The sequence below is a fragment of the Rutidosis leptorrhynchoides genome, chromosome 7 (genome assembly GCF_046630445.1).
Source record: "Rutidosis leptorrhynchoides isolate AG116_Rl617_1_P2 chromosome 7, CSIRO_AGI_Rlap_v1, whole genome shotgun sequence".
Taxonomy (NCBI): Eukaryota; Viridiplantae; Streptophyta; class Magnoliopsida; order Asterales; family Asteraceae; genus Rutidosis; species Rutidosis leptorrhynchoides.
In genome coordinates, this window is record NC_092339.1 from 274,481,167 (window position 1) to 274,493,456 (window position 12,290).

The 12,290-nt window shown below is 39.2% G+C and overlaps 1 non-coding gene across 1 annotated transcript; it reads left to right on the forward strand.

Moving 5' to 3' along the window:
- The first annotated feature begins 12,183 nt into the window (after positions 1-12,183).
- LOC139860850 (small nucleolar RNA R71) lies at positions 12,184-12,290 on the forward strand. Its single transcript, XR_011763468.1, has one exon. It is a non-coding gene; the product is annotated as a small nucleolar RNA R71 (small nucleolar RNA).

Consider the following 12,290-nt stretch of genomic DNA (forward strand, 5'->3'; position numbering starts at 1 on the left):
GTGCCGATAAGAGTTTTGTATCCAAGACTTTGACTCATTCTTTTAGCACTCCACCACTTCCACTAGATACCACTTATACCATTGAAGTGGCCAGCGGGAAACTATTGAGTGCCGACACATATTACCGGGGGTGTACGTTAAACATTTTGGGTAATGAGTTTGAAATTGACTTAATACCCATGGAACTAGGAAGCTTCGATGTAATAATTGGTATGAATTGGCTAGCCAAAACGAAATCTCACATCCTTTGTGATCTTAATGCAATCCGGATTCCTATCGAGAACGGCGAACCTTTGATCGTCTATGGCGATAAGAGTTGCACCGGACTCAACATCGTTTCGTGCATTAAAGTTAGAAAACTACTCCGTAAGGGTTGTTTTGCGATCCTTGCTCACGTTAAGAAAGTCGAGTCCGATGAGAAGCACATCGATGATGTGCCAATTGTTAGTGACTATTCCGATGTATTTCCCGACGAATTGCCGGGTCTTCCACCTCATCGACCGGTTGAATTCCAAATCGATCTTATTCCGGGAGCCGCACCCGTAGCACGTGCACCATATAGACTTGCTGCATCCGAAATGCAAGAATTGCAAAGTCAAATCCAAGAACTACTTAACCGTGGTTTTATCCAACCTAGCCATTCACCATGGGGCGCTCCGATTTTGTTTGTTAAAAAGAAAGACGGATCCCTACGAATGTGCATTGATTATCGTGAACTAAACAAATTGACGGTTAAGAACCGATATCCTCTTCCTCGCATCGATGACCTCTTTGATCAACTACAAGGGTCTTGTGTATATTCGAAAATCGATCTCCACTCGGGTTATCATCAATTAAGGGTTAAGGGGGAAGATGTCTCGAAAACCGCTTTCCGAACTCGTTATGGTAGTTATGAATTTCTTGTTATGCCATTTGGTCTCACTAACGCACCTGCGGTGTTCATGGATCTTATGAACCGCTGTGTAAACCGTATCTCGATAAATTCGTTATTGTCTTCATCGATGACATCTTGGTCTATTCTAAAAGCGAAGAAGAGAACGAACAACATCTCCGACTTGTGCTCGAACTCTTGAGACAAGAACGACTATATGCCAAATTCTCCAAGTGTGAATTTTGGTTGAAGGAAGTTCAATTTCTTGGTCATGTTGTAAGTGATCAAGGTATTAAAGTCGATCCATCAAAAATCGAAGCCATTAGTAAATGGGAGACTCCTACTACTCCTACTCACATTTGTCAATTCTTGGGTCTCGCCGGATACTATCGTAGATTCATCAAAGATTTCTCTTTGGTCGCTCGTCCTCTAACCGCGTTAACTCATAAGGGAAGAAAATTCGTTTGGGCAACCGAACAAGAATCCGCATTTCAAATCTTGAAACGAAGCTAACCACCGCTCCTATCTTGTCACTTCCCGAAGGCAACGATGATTTAGTTGTGTATTGCGACGCCTCGAAACATGGTTTTGGGTGTGTGTTGATGCAACGAATGAAAGTCATTTCTTATGCTTCTCGACAACTCAAAATTCATGAACGAAACTACACGACACATGATCTCGAACTCGAAGCCGTTGTCTTTGCACTTAAAATGTGGAGACACTATCTTTATGGAACCAAGAGTACTATCTTTACCGATCACAAAAGTCTCCAACACCTCTTCGATCAAAAGCAACTAAACATGAGACAACGAAGGGGGATTGAAACCTTAAACGATTACGATTGCGAGCTTCGTTACCACCCCGGAAAGGCAAATGTAGTAGCCGATGCCTTAAGTCGAAAAGAAAGAGCGGTGCCTCTTCGTGTCCGAGCCTTAAACATCACCATCCACGGCAACCTTAATAGCCAAATTCGGGTAGCCTAATATGAGGCTTTCAAGGATGAAAACATTTCACACGAGCTCTTGAACATTCTCGTCTCTCGATTCGAAATTAGGGAGACCGGACTCCGATATTTCGCCGGAAGGATTTGGGTGCCTAGATATGGGGACCTACGAAGCCTTATTTTACATGAAGCCCATAAGTCAAGATACTCGATTCACCCCGGTGCCAATAAGATGTACCACGACCTTAAAGAACAATATTGGTGGCCGAACATCAAAAGGGACGTAGCTACTTATGTTGCCAAGTGTTTGACATGTTCCAAAGTCAAAGCCGAACACCAAAGAACGTCCGGGTTACTTCAACAACCCGAAATCCCACAATGGAAGTGGGAAAGAATAACAATGGATTTTATCACCAAGCTACCAAAAACGACGGGCGGTTATGACACTATTTGGGTTATCGTTGACCGTCTCACTAAATCCGCACACTTCCTCGCCATGAAGGAAATGGACAAAATGGAAAAACTCGCACAACTTTACATTAAAGAAATCGTAGCCCGACACGGTGTACCCTTATCGATTATCTCCGACCGAGATGGCCGTTTTGTTTCTAGATTTTGGCGTACCTTGCAAGAAGCTTTGGGAACGCGTTTAGACATGAGCACCACATATCACCCTCAAACCGATGGACAAAGTGAATGCACAATTTAAACCTTGGAGGACATGTTACGAGCTTGCGTGGTTGATTTTGGAAAAGCTTGGGACAAGCACTTAGCTCTCGCTGAGTTCTCTTACAACAATAGTTCTCACGCGAGTATTAAAGCCGCACCTTTTGAAGCGCTATATGGCCAAAAATTTCGTTCACCTCTTTGTTGGGCCGAGGTAAGCGACGTGCAAATCACCGAACCCGAACTCATTCACGAAACCACCGAGAAGATCGTACAAATCCAAGATAGGCTTCGGACGGCCAAGAGTCGTCAAAAGTGCTATACCGACAAAAGACGCAATGACCTCGAATTTCAAGTCGGTGACCGAGTAATGTTAAAAGTCACGCCTTGGAAAGGTGTAATCCGTTTTGGGAAACGCGGGAAGCTAAATCCACGGTATATTGGTCCTTTCGAAATCTTGGAGCGTATTGGAACCTTTGCTTATCGTTTAGATCTTCCGCCTCAATTGAGCTCCGTTCATCCTACCTTCCATGTATCTAACTTGAAAAAGTGCCTTGCCGAACCCGATATCGTCATCCCTCTCGAGGAGCTTACTATTGATGACAAACACCATTTTGTGGAGGAACCGGTTGAGATTGTGGACACCTCTGTCAAGACGTTGAAATAAAGCCGAATCCCGATTGTCAAAGTTCATTGGAATGCCAAAAGAGGACCCGAGTTTACTTGGGAAAGGCAAGATCAAATGCAAAAGAAATACCCTCACTTGTTCCCGGTTCCGGAAATGCAAGATCCCGAGGAAGAAACAACGACTACTACGCCTACTTAAATTTCGGGACGAAATTTATTTTAAGGAGTAGGTAATGTAACATCCCGCCTTTTTCCGTTTACTTTTCTGTTGTTTATTTAAAGTCCGTTATATGATTATAACATCCTTCGTTAATACGTGTTTTAAAAATATATCATTTAGGTAATTCACGCACCCGCAACCAAACTCGGGGGACTAGTTTCGCCAAGGGAGCAAAGATGTGACTAGCTATTGACTAGTCAACACCCACCTCCCCTTTCTTTTCCATTTTCATTTTCATTTTCTTTTCATACTTCCACATTTTCTTTCAATTCTCCATTTCAAAGATTTATCATCTAAATCAAATCGATCAAGCTTCAATCCAAACAAATTGCATATTTGGAATCCTTGTAACTTCCTCTTCGATTCCATACCGATTTCATTACATTTGGGTAACTTTCTAAAATCACTAGATTTTGTGTTCTTGATGTTTTTAACTTATAAAGTTGTTAGTTAGTGTCTATGGCTTAAGTCTAACATGAATATATGATTTATATGCTCGATCTCGTGGTTTTAGTGTAACTAGCATGAACATGAATAGTGTGTGTTTGATTTTGAGTTTTGGATGATTTAATGTTGTTGTTATGATAAAGTGCAAGTATTAAATGTGTTCCTAGTATCACTAGCTTTAATTTGATGTGTAGGTTGCTTTAGAAAACTTCATGAACTTGAATATTGATTTTGGTGAATTTGGGTTAGGGTTTGATGAATTTGAAATGGACTTTTGATGCTTTGAATGACATGAAATGTTATTTGTAAGTGTTAGGATGTATTGTATGCTTGATCACCTTCGAAACGGCATATCATTCATGTAAATTGGTTGCCGAATCATCGAATTTCATTTATGAACTTGAATGCATTTAATGAGGAGCTTTGAATGTGATTTTGGTTGTTGTAAAAGTAAATGTGATTGATGAAATGTATTTAGTTGTTTTTCTTGACAAAATACCTTTTCGGTGATATAAGATACATGCATTGGTTGTTTGCGGGTCGTAAATGGTGATTGTTTGAGGTTAGGTTCGTGCATAAAACTTAAAAACTGCCAGAATTCTCTGCACAGGTAATGGCGCGGCGCGCCATATGCCCGCGCGGCGCGCCAAAGTGGGCTGTCCAATTTGGTCAAATTATGAAAAATGTTTGCCATGCTACGGACCTCCGATTCACATATAACTTGTTCTAACATGCTTATACATGATTAAAAACCTCAGAAAAATAGTTCGAGACCCGACCCGAACGTGTTGACTTTTTCGTTGAATTTGACCGAACAAAGTTTGACTTTTTTTTGTCAAACTTAACCAAATGATTGTGCAATCTTTCTAACTTGTTTCTATACTAGTATCTTGCATGAAACTTGATAATTTGATTCACATGCTACATAATCGAGTCGTAACGAGCCATAGGACTAATTGAACATCTTTGACCTATTGTGTTTACCGTTATTGATACGACCTATTTGTTTAGGTCAAGACTAGCATTGTACTTTGCACACATTACTTTGTGAAGTACTTTTCATACGTGTACTCAAGGTGAGATCATAGTCCCATCTTTCAAACAACTTTTATGCTTTAAACTATGGGATGAGAAACATATACGTATCATGCTTTTACACTTTGAACACAAGTACGAAAACGAACATTCCACGTACGGGTTTGAACAAAAATCCTCAATTCAATTATCATTAGTTACACTTGCAGGGTGTAAACGTGAGCTTATATTATGTGATCACATGGGTTTGACGAGCCTCATTCAAACGGTTCGCTACCGTTAGCGGATGAAATATATTTTCGAGTCTAGTGTATGTTCTAACACTACGCAAAGAGTGCAAAACAGTTAAGTTTGATAATTGGGTGCCCGCGAAACAAATAACAACTTTGGAATGCAAATGATTTTGATAATCATATTATATTAAATCTTGTGGTTCAAATGCAACGTTTACTAAAACACCTATGATTTCACCAACGTTTTCGTTGACAGTTTTCTATATGTTTTCTCAGGTCCTTGAACGCTACTTGATACATGCTTCCGCACTCTTTTTGATACTTGCTTAGATGTCGAGTATACATGCATAGTTGGAGCTTCTTTTGACAACTTTTAAATTGTGTCGCATAGGTTTCATTCGTACGTTACACTTTGTAATGTAACTAGTCTTTGAACTACTTTTGTAAACTTGAAACATCCTTTTTACTTATGAAATGAATGCGACATATTTTGGTCAAACGTCATGTTAAAGACTTATGACCACGTAACGGGACCTAAGTAGTCGGTGCCGTCAAACATGATTTGGTCGGGTCGCTACAAATATGACCTAGGGTCGTTCCTTGAGCGGTCGTATTTGAAGCGGATCTTATCTAGATAATTTAGTGATTAAGATGGGTTTATTCACAATTTAGTATACAAGACTAGTGGCCAGGTACACCTTGTGTGGAGAGGGAGGATCCTTTTGGTCCCAATAAATTGGCGACTGTTCGGAAAATCTAATAACCAAGTCCAACTGGTTTATTCTAGATACCACTTTATCCGGAATATCAAATTATGTAAAGGCAATAGTTGGGTTGATTTGATTTATAATTGTATTTAAAATATTAAAGCAATATAATTAAAATAAGCTAGCTAGCATGCAACAACTAAGGACAGAGAAGACGTGGTTCACCATGATTTAAGATAACGTAGTGTCGGGATGATTATGAGACACTCCTTGGACAGATATACCTTGGTGTGAACACTAGATTCCCTACTAAGCGGTTTCCCGGTTAGCATGTCACGAGGAACTAGGCTTTGAAGATTCTGATCGGATGGACTATGCTCAACTCCCGACGCTTTACCCGGTTTAAGGATATAAGCGGCCCATCTTGGATGCGGTGCATACCTTGAACGCACGAATAAAGTAGCATAGCCATATACATATAGAATATCCAACCTTTCTTAACACCTTAGTGTATCACCCGAGTGAGTGGTTATGATTGTGTTTCGTATCCTTTTCTGTCAATGGTTTGGTAAAATCTAAGGATTTGTAGACAAATTAGAACATCCGACAGTTCTCAGTCATCCTTAAGATTTATAAGCTTAGTTTGTATTGTAGTGCGTTAAACTCCCATTTATGACTTAAACCAGCCCTTACTTAAATCTACCCAATAAATCCCTTAGTTATCCACCATGTACTAGACTTATAGTTGTTCCATAGCTTCTAACCTTGACCATGCTCAAGTGGTCCTATAGTACATCAACACTGTACTCTACTGTTGCAACAGTATTTCCTCGAGTCTTATACTCTTGACCAATGTCTTGATCTGGTCCTACGGTAATTCCCCATGTACTTTATAGTATTTCCGATGGGTTCATACCTTGACCAATGTATAAACACAGATAACTAATTACCTTTATAATGTCGACTTTATAAAAGGTTTTAATCACGTTTATTGGTGGAAGGACGATAATAACGAGGTTTAATATCATAGACAGAAAGTGAGTACGAAATGATAATCATCCCTAACTAACATTAATAAATCATGGCAAACAATCAAGCAATTACTCACACATCATGGCAACAAGCATTTCAATCATTAATAAATCACAAACATCAAACAAGAACATTATGATGGATTAATAAAAGAAAAGGATAGATAGTACCGGATAATGTCGGCAGAATAACACTTGTATTACTTCATAATATCCATAGCGTTACAACGCTTGAAAGCTTCTACTACTAACTATATACTAATCTCCTATTGATCACTAGAGAGCGACAATAGAGAGATAATTACATTTCCTAATCTCTGTACTTTTCTCTCTCTCTAAAAACTAGAGAGAGAAAGTAGAGAGAGAACAAATCTCCTATAGATCACTAGAGAGCGACTATAGAGAGATATTTTAGAGAGAGAAGTGAGGAATTGGTGTGTTTTTGGTGTGTTGAAATGAGAAGTGAAGCCCTCCTTTTATAAGCAAAGCTTGGGGACAAAATAGTAATTTTTGGCCAAAAAACGCCTGGCAGGCCGTTTGGCAAGGTGCACTGGCAGGCCGTATTTTCTGAAAAACGCCTGGCAGGCCGTTTGGCAAGGTGCACTGGCAGGCCGTATTTGGCAGGCCATTTGCATACTGGCAGGGCGGCTGGCAGGTGGTATGGCAGGGCGGATTTTGTGCTGGTCAGCCTTGATTCCCTGGATCGTAACTTGATTTCTCGTTTTCGCTCTAGAATCTTCGTTTTAGCTCCATTTTTGACGATTCTTGCGCCCACGCATTTGTAATTGAATATCCTACAACATGAGGTTAAGTAATTAAACTTTTCCAAAAATTATAAAATAAGTTATTTAAACGCGAGTTAATCGTCTTAGCCGGTTTTGCTCGTTTTTCCTCGTTTCTCATCCGTTGTTAGTGATTCTTGAAACATAGCCTTTGTAATAACTAAATCTACCAAATTAACAAATAAAGTGATTATTTTGGCGATAAAGTTTGGATCTTTATGGTTTTAGGGCTCAATATCGGGGGTAAAAACGTGACTTTTTGGCCGATATCAAATATCCCACACTTAGACTTTGCTTGTCCTCAAGCAAACCTTTCTTTTATTTTGAGTTCAAGGATGCTTCCAAGGTTTCCGTTCTATTATTCAAGTGGCTTGTTATTTATTATAAGTGCAAGATCAGACAAAACGTCTTCTAAAAGGGGTAGAAACTATCTCTGCAAGCATGAGAGGAGGTTACATGACATTGGCTTCCTTACACGGGTCACTCAAATCACTCAAGTGTTTGGGGTTCCCTATCAATCTATAAAATGAATTCGCTCATAGCCAGTCATGTTGCAAGTATTGTCATAGGCTTGACCAAGAATCAAATCTCCACCGGTTAGATAAGGACGGCACCGATCTTCTCCCTAATCATTCTTTCAAGAGGAAGAGCGGGTTTAAAGGTTGGTTTACGGAGAAAAGCGAAGGTTTTGATGCGGCGAAAAGGGTGATTTTCGAATCATTGAAATTTAGAGAGATTCGATAGATTTCGGTTTTATGAGGATATACTTTTTCTAGGAAATATGATACTCTATTTTTGTTGAAGAGTTCCTTTAGAGGGTGCTGATTTTCAACGAAGACTTTGCTTCTTTTCTGCAATCCTCATGGGTCACAATCTTCATTTTCTTGGGGATTTATGCTTTTTTTTGAAGACTTTTCTCTTCTTTATTTTTGAGACTTTACTCAACTATATATATATATATATATATATATATATATATATATATATATATATATATATATATATATATATATATATATATATATATTTTTTTTTTTTTTTTTTTTTTTGCATATCCCATCTTCATAACTTTGTCTATTTCTTCTTGTGCCCAGAGAGAAAGGTATTTCACCAAAAAATAGGTCTTTTTTTTTACCTATCAAAAACAATCTGGAATTTCGGAATTTTTCGACAAGTGTTTGAAGTAGACTTGGTCGATCTATCTCTTTTGAATTTCTAGATTTTGGAAATGAGAAAGAAAAGAGGGTGAAAAGGGTAACGTATTTGATAGTGAATTTGGGGGTGAGTATTTTCTGATTCATCAACTCTTTGGTGTGAGTTGGTCGGTTTAAATGCGTGGAGTGGAAACGGAAACGGATGGTTTTTGTCTTCTCTATTCAGAATGATTTCGGAAGGAGTATCGCACCTACACCACGTATGGTGCTTACTAATCATTGGCCTCGAAATGTATGTCAAGGTCAAGTTCTAACTCTAAATGCTAACATCGGCACTCTCAACGGAAAATATAGTGAAGCATTAAAAATGAATGCTTATTGGGCCATTTTTGGGGTGCCTCACAACAATTATATTGGGTTGATAATGCCTAGTCATACAAGGCTCTTTTAGAGAATCGGTTCATCCTTAAGAAGATTTATGTCCTCATTTGTCTTATTTTTAGAACAAACACGCTTGATTTTCGAAAGTACTTTTTCAGAAAGTATCATTTAGTCAAAAAATTTTGAAAAATTTACGTTTGAGGATAAAGAATATAAATAGTAGGTATACTCGAAAAGCTTAATAATATTTCAAGTTAAGAACATTTTCCGAGCATCCCCTAGCTAATTACGGTGTACTACACCGCTATCCCACACTTAGAGGAACATTGTCCCTAATGTTCATTCTTAGATTTTATGGACTAAAATCCCACACTTAGTGATAAGCTTAGGATAGGGTATAGTTTAAGGATATAACGAAGCAAACTAAATAAACGAAGATAAAGAAACGAATTACTCCCCTTAGGTGTGGTTGTGAGCTGAGGATCTGAAGGTAGACTGAGTCGGAACCATCTTCGGCTGGATTTGAATCGGTCTTCTTGAAGTGTACTCGAGCTCATTAGGGCGTTCTCATCTCCATACAACATTCACCAATAACTTGCAATGAAATGATCAACGGGTTTCCTTGTCGTTTCATCATTATTCAAAGAGTCTCCACCACAGGCATCAATAACTGTCTATTACTTGTAAAGATAGAAAACATTAATCCTAGACAGGTGATTAAGCTTTAGGCCATAGACTTACTGATTTGTATTTAGATGAAAAAGTTATTTGAAAACTTGAGGGTTTCAAAATTAGGTTTTTGAAAATTTAACAAATCAGTGTATGACTAAAAAGCTTAATCCCACACTTAAAGTGTTGACTGCCTTTAATTTTAAGACTTTTGAAATAATGTAGATATTGCAATTAAGTTCATGACAAGTAAGAAACTTTGAAAATCTCATTTTAAGTTTCACTTTCTCATTTATTCAATTAACCTAATTATCCTAATTTAACTACTACTAAAGCTATAGAAAAAATAAACACACGGGTTGCCTCCCGAGAAGCACTTGTTTTTGTTCGAGTCACGAGCGTGACTCTAGCCTTATTTCTCAGGAAATCTAGGCGGCTCCCTTGCATCCATCAGTAGACACAAGAGGTAATATTGGAACATACCGATGAGATTGAAGCGGACATAGAATAAGGTATGTCCAATGAAAGGAGAAGGTGAATTGAAGTGACTGCATTGTTTAACATGAGGTGTAACAGAGCTATCAACTTCTTTTACCTCCTTGATTGATGCGGGTTGGTCAAAGGGGTCCTCATCACTCCATGATGTGTATGTCATTATGTATTTGAGTGATGGTTTATAGGGTAGCCCTGACGCAAAACCCATCTTTCTTCTTTGTGACTTCAGGTTGGTGGTAATGTTGTACTCTAAGGATGGAGGTGGGACGATGTCCATTGACATCTCCAATACAGTAGCAACATTAACAACTACTTCGGTGCTAGAATCCTTCATCTCTTTCTTCTTCACCGGGCTCTCCATTTCAATTTCTTCATCCACCTCCTCGTCACTCTGGTCAGGAGTTTCAAGAATAATTGGTTCAGAGAGTTCTTCTAGAACGAAATCCTTTCCAGTCATTAAAAGATCAAAGTAAGGTGGGAGTGAAGATTGGGTTGGTGTGGAGTGGTTATTCTTCTTGTCTTCTACTTCTATCTTCTTCTCTTAATTCTTGGAATAGAATGTGACTTTTGTAGTGGAGATGGTATTTACTTCGCCGTTCCCATCAGAAGGACATACAGACTCGTCGATTGTGAAAGTGACCTCTTCTCCACGGGCTCTCAAGGTGATAGTCCGTGAATAAACGTTAACGATCGCTTTGGCTGTATTCATGAAAGGCCTTCCTAAGATGATAGCAGTTTTCATATCTTCTTTATAGTCCATAACCACGAAGTCAGTCGGAAAGAGGAATTTGTCGACCTTAACCATGGCGTTCTCAGCTATTCCCTTAGGATATCTAGTGGATTGGTCAACTAGCTGGATGCTCAATTTGGTAGGGTTAAGGTTTCCAATTTCGAGTCTCTGGAACAGCGAGTAGGGCATGAGATTGATGCCGGCACCAAGGTCAGCGAGAGAATAGATAGTACCAGATTGGTAGATAGAACAAGGAAAGGTAAATCGTCTGGTGTCTCCTAGTTTTTCAGGAAGAGTATTTAAGAGAATGGCTGAACAATCCGCGTTCAGCGGGACATTGGGTACTTCGGGTACCTTATCCTTGGTTGATAACAGTTTCCTAAAATACTTCTTACTATGAGGATTTTTAGACAAAGTGTCCAAAAATTTACCGTCAAGATTGAAAGATTTCATTTTGTTATGTCTTTGCTTGAGACGGCCCGGGAATGGAATGGGTGTTTTCCCAGTAGGTTTAGGTGATGACTCAATGACTACTACCGAACGGGTATTAGCTAGTTTCTTCTCCTTAGAAGAAACTGAAGGTTGGCTATGTGCCACCTTTAAGTCATTTTTAGGATAACCAAGAGAATCGAGACGTTGATTTAGCTGGCTTATTTGATTTTTAAGACTACTCAAGTGATTAGTCATGACTAAGTCAGCTGCGTCTTGTCTTGATGTGATCATGGAGATGATTCGCAGTAGAACATCGTCTGGACTTTTCTCTGGTGGGGTAGTGGGTTTAGTGGGTGGGTTGTGTGGATGAGCTAGGATCTTATCAGTGTAGACAAAAGAGTCCTCATATTCGGCCTCGTATACCTTGGCCAGATGTGGGTCAGTACAATTCTAGCATAATTGAACTTGAGACACATGTTGCGGGAGTTTCTTTAGCTCTCCAACTTCTTTGGTGAGGTTTTCTATTTGTTCCGAGAGAAATTTGATGGTTTTGATAGGATCGGAGGCGGAAAGCGGTGTTGCTGATGAAATGTGCTCTTCCGTGTTCCAATCGTGATGGTGCATAGTCATCTCCTCGATCAATCTCCAGGCCTCATCAGCAGTGGAGTTCATGAAGTTACCCTGAGAAACAGCATCAAGAGTAGACTTGTTGTTCTGATTCAGACCTTTGTAAAAGGTCAAAATCTGATCAGAGCTCTCAAGACGATGATTCGGGCATCTTCGAAGCAAGTGTTTGAATCTTTCCCATGCGGTGTAGAGTGATTCATCGTATTCTTGTTGAAAGTTTACGATGTCATTCCTAAGTCT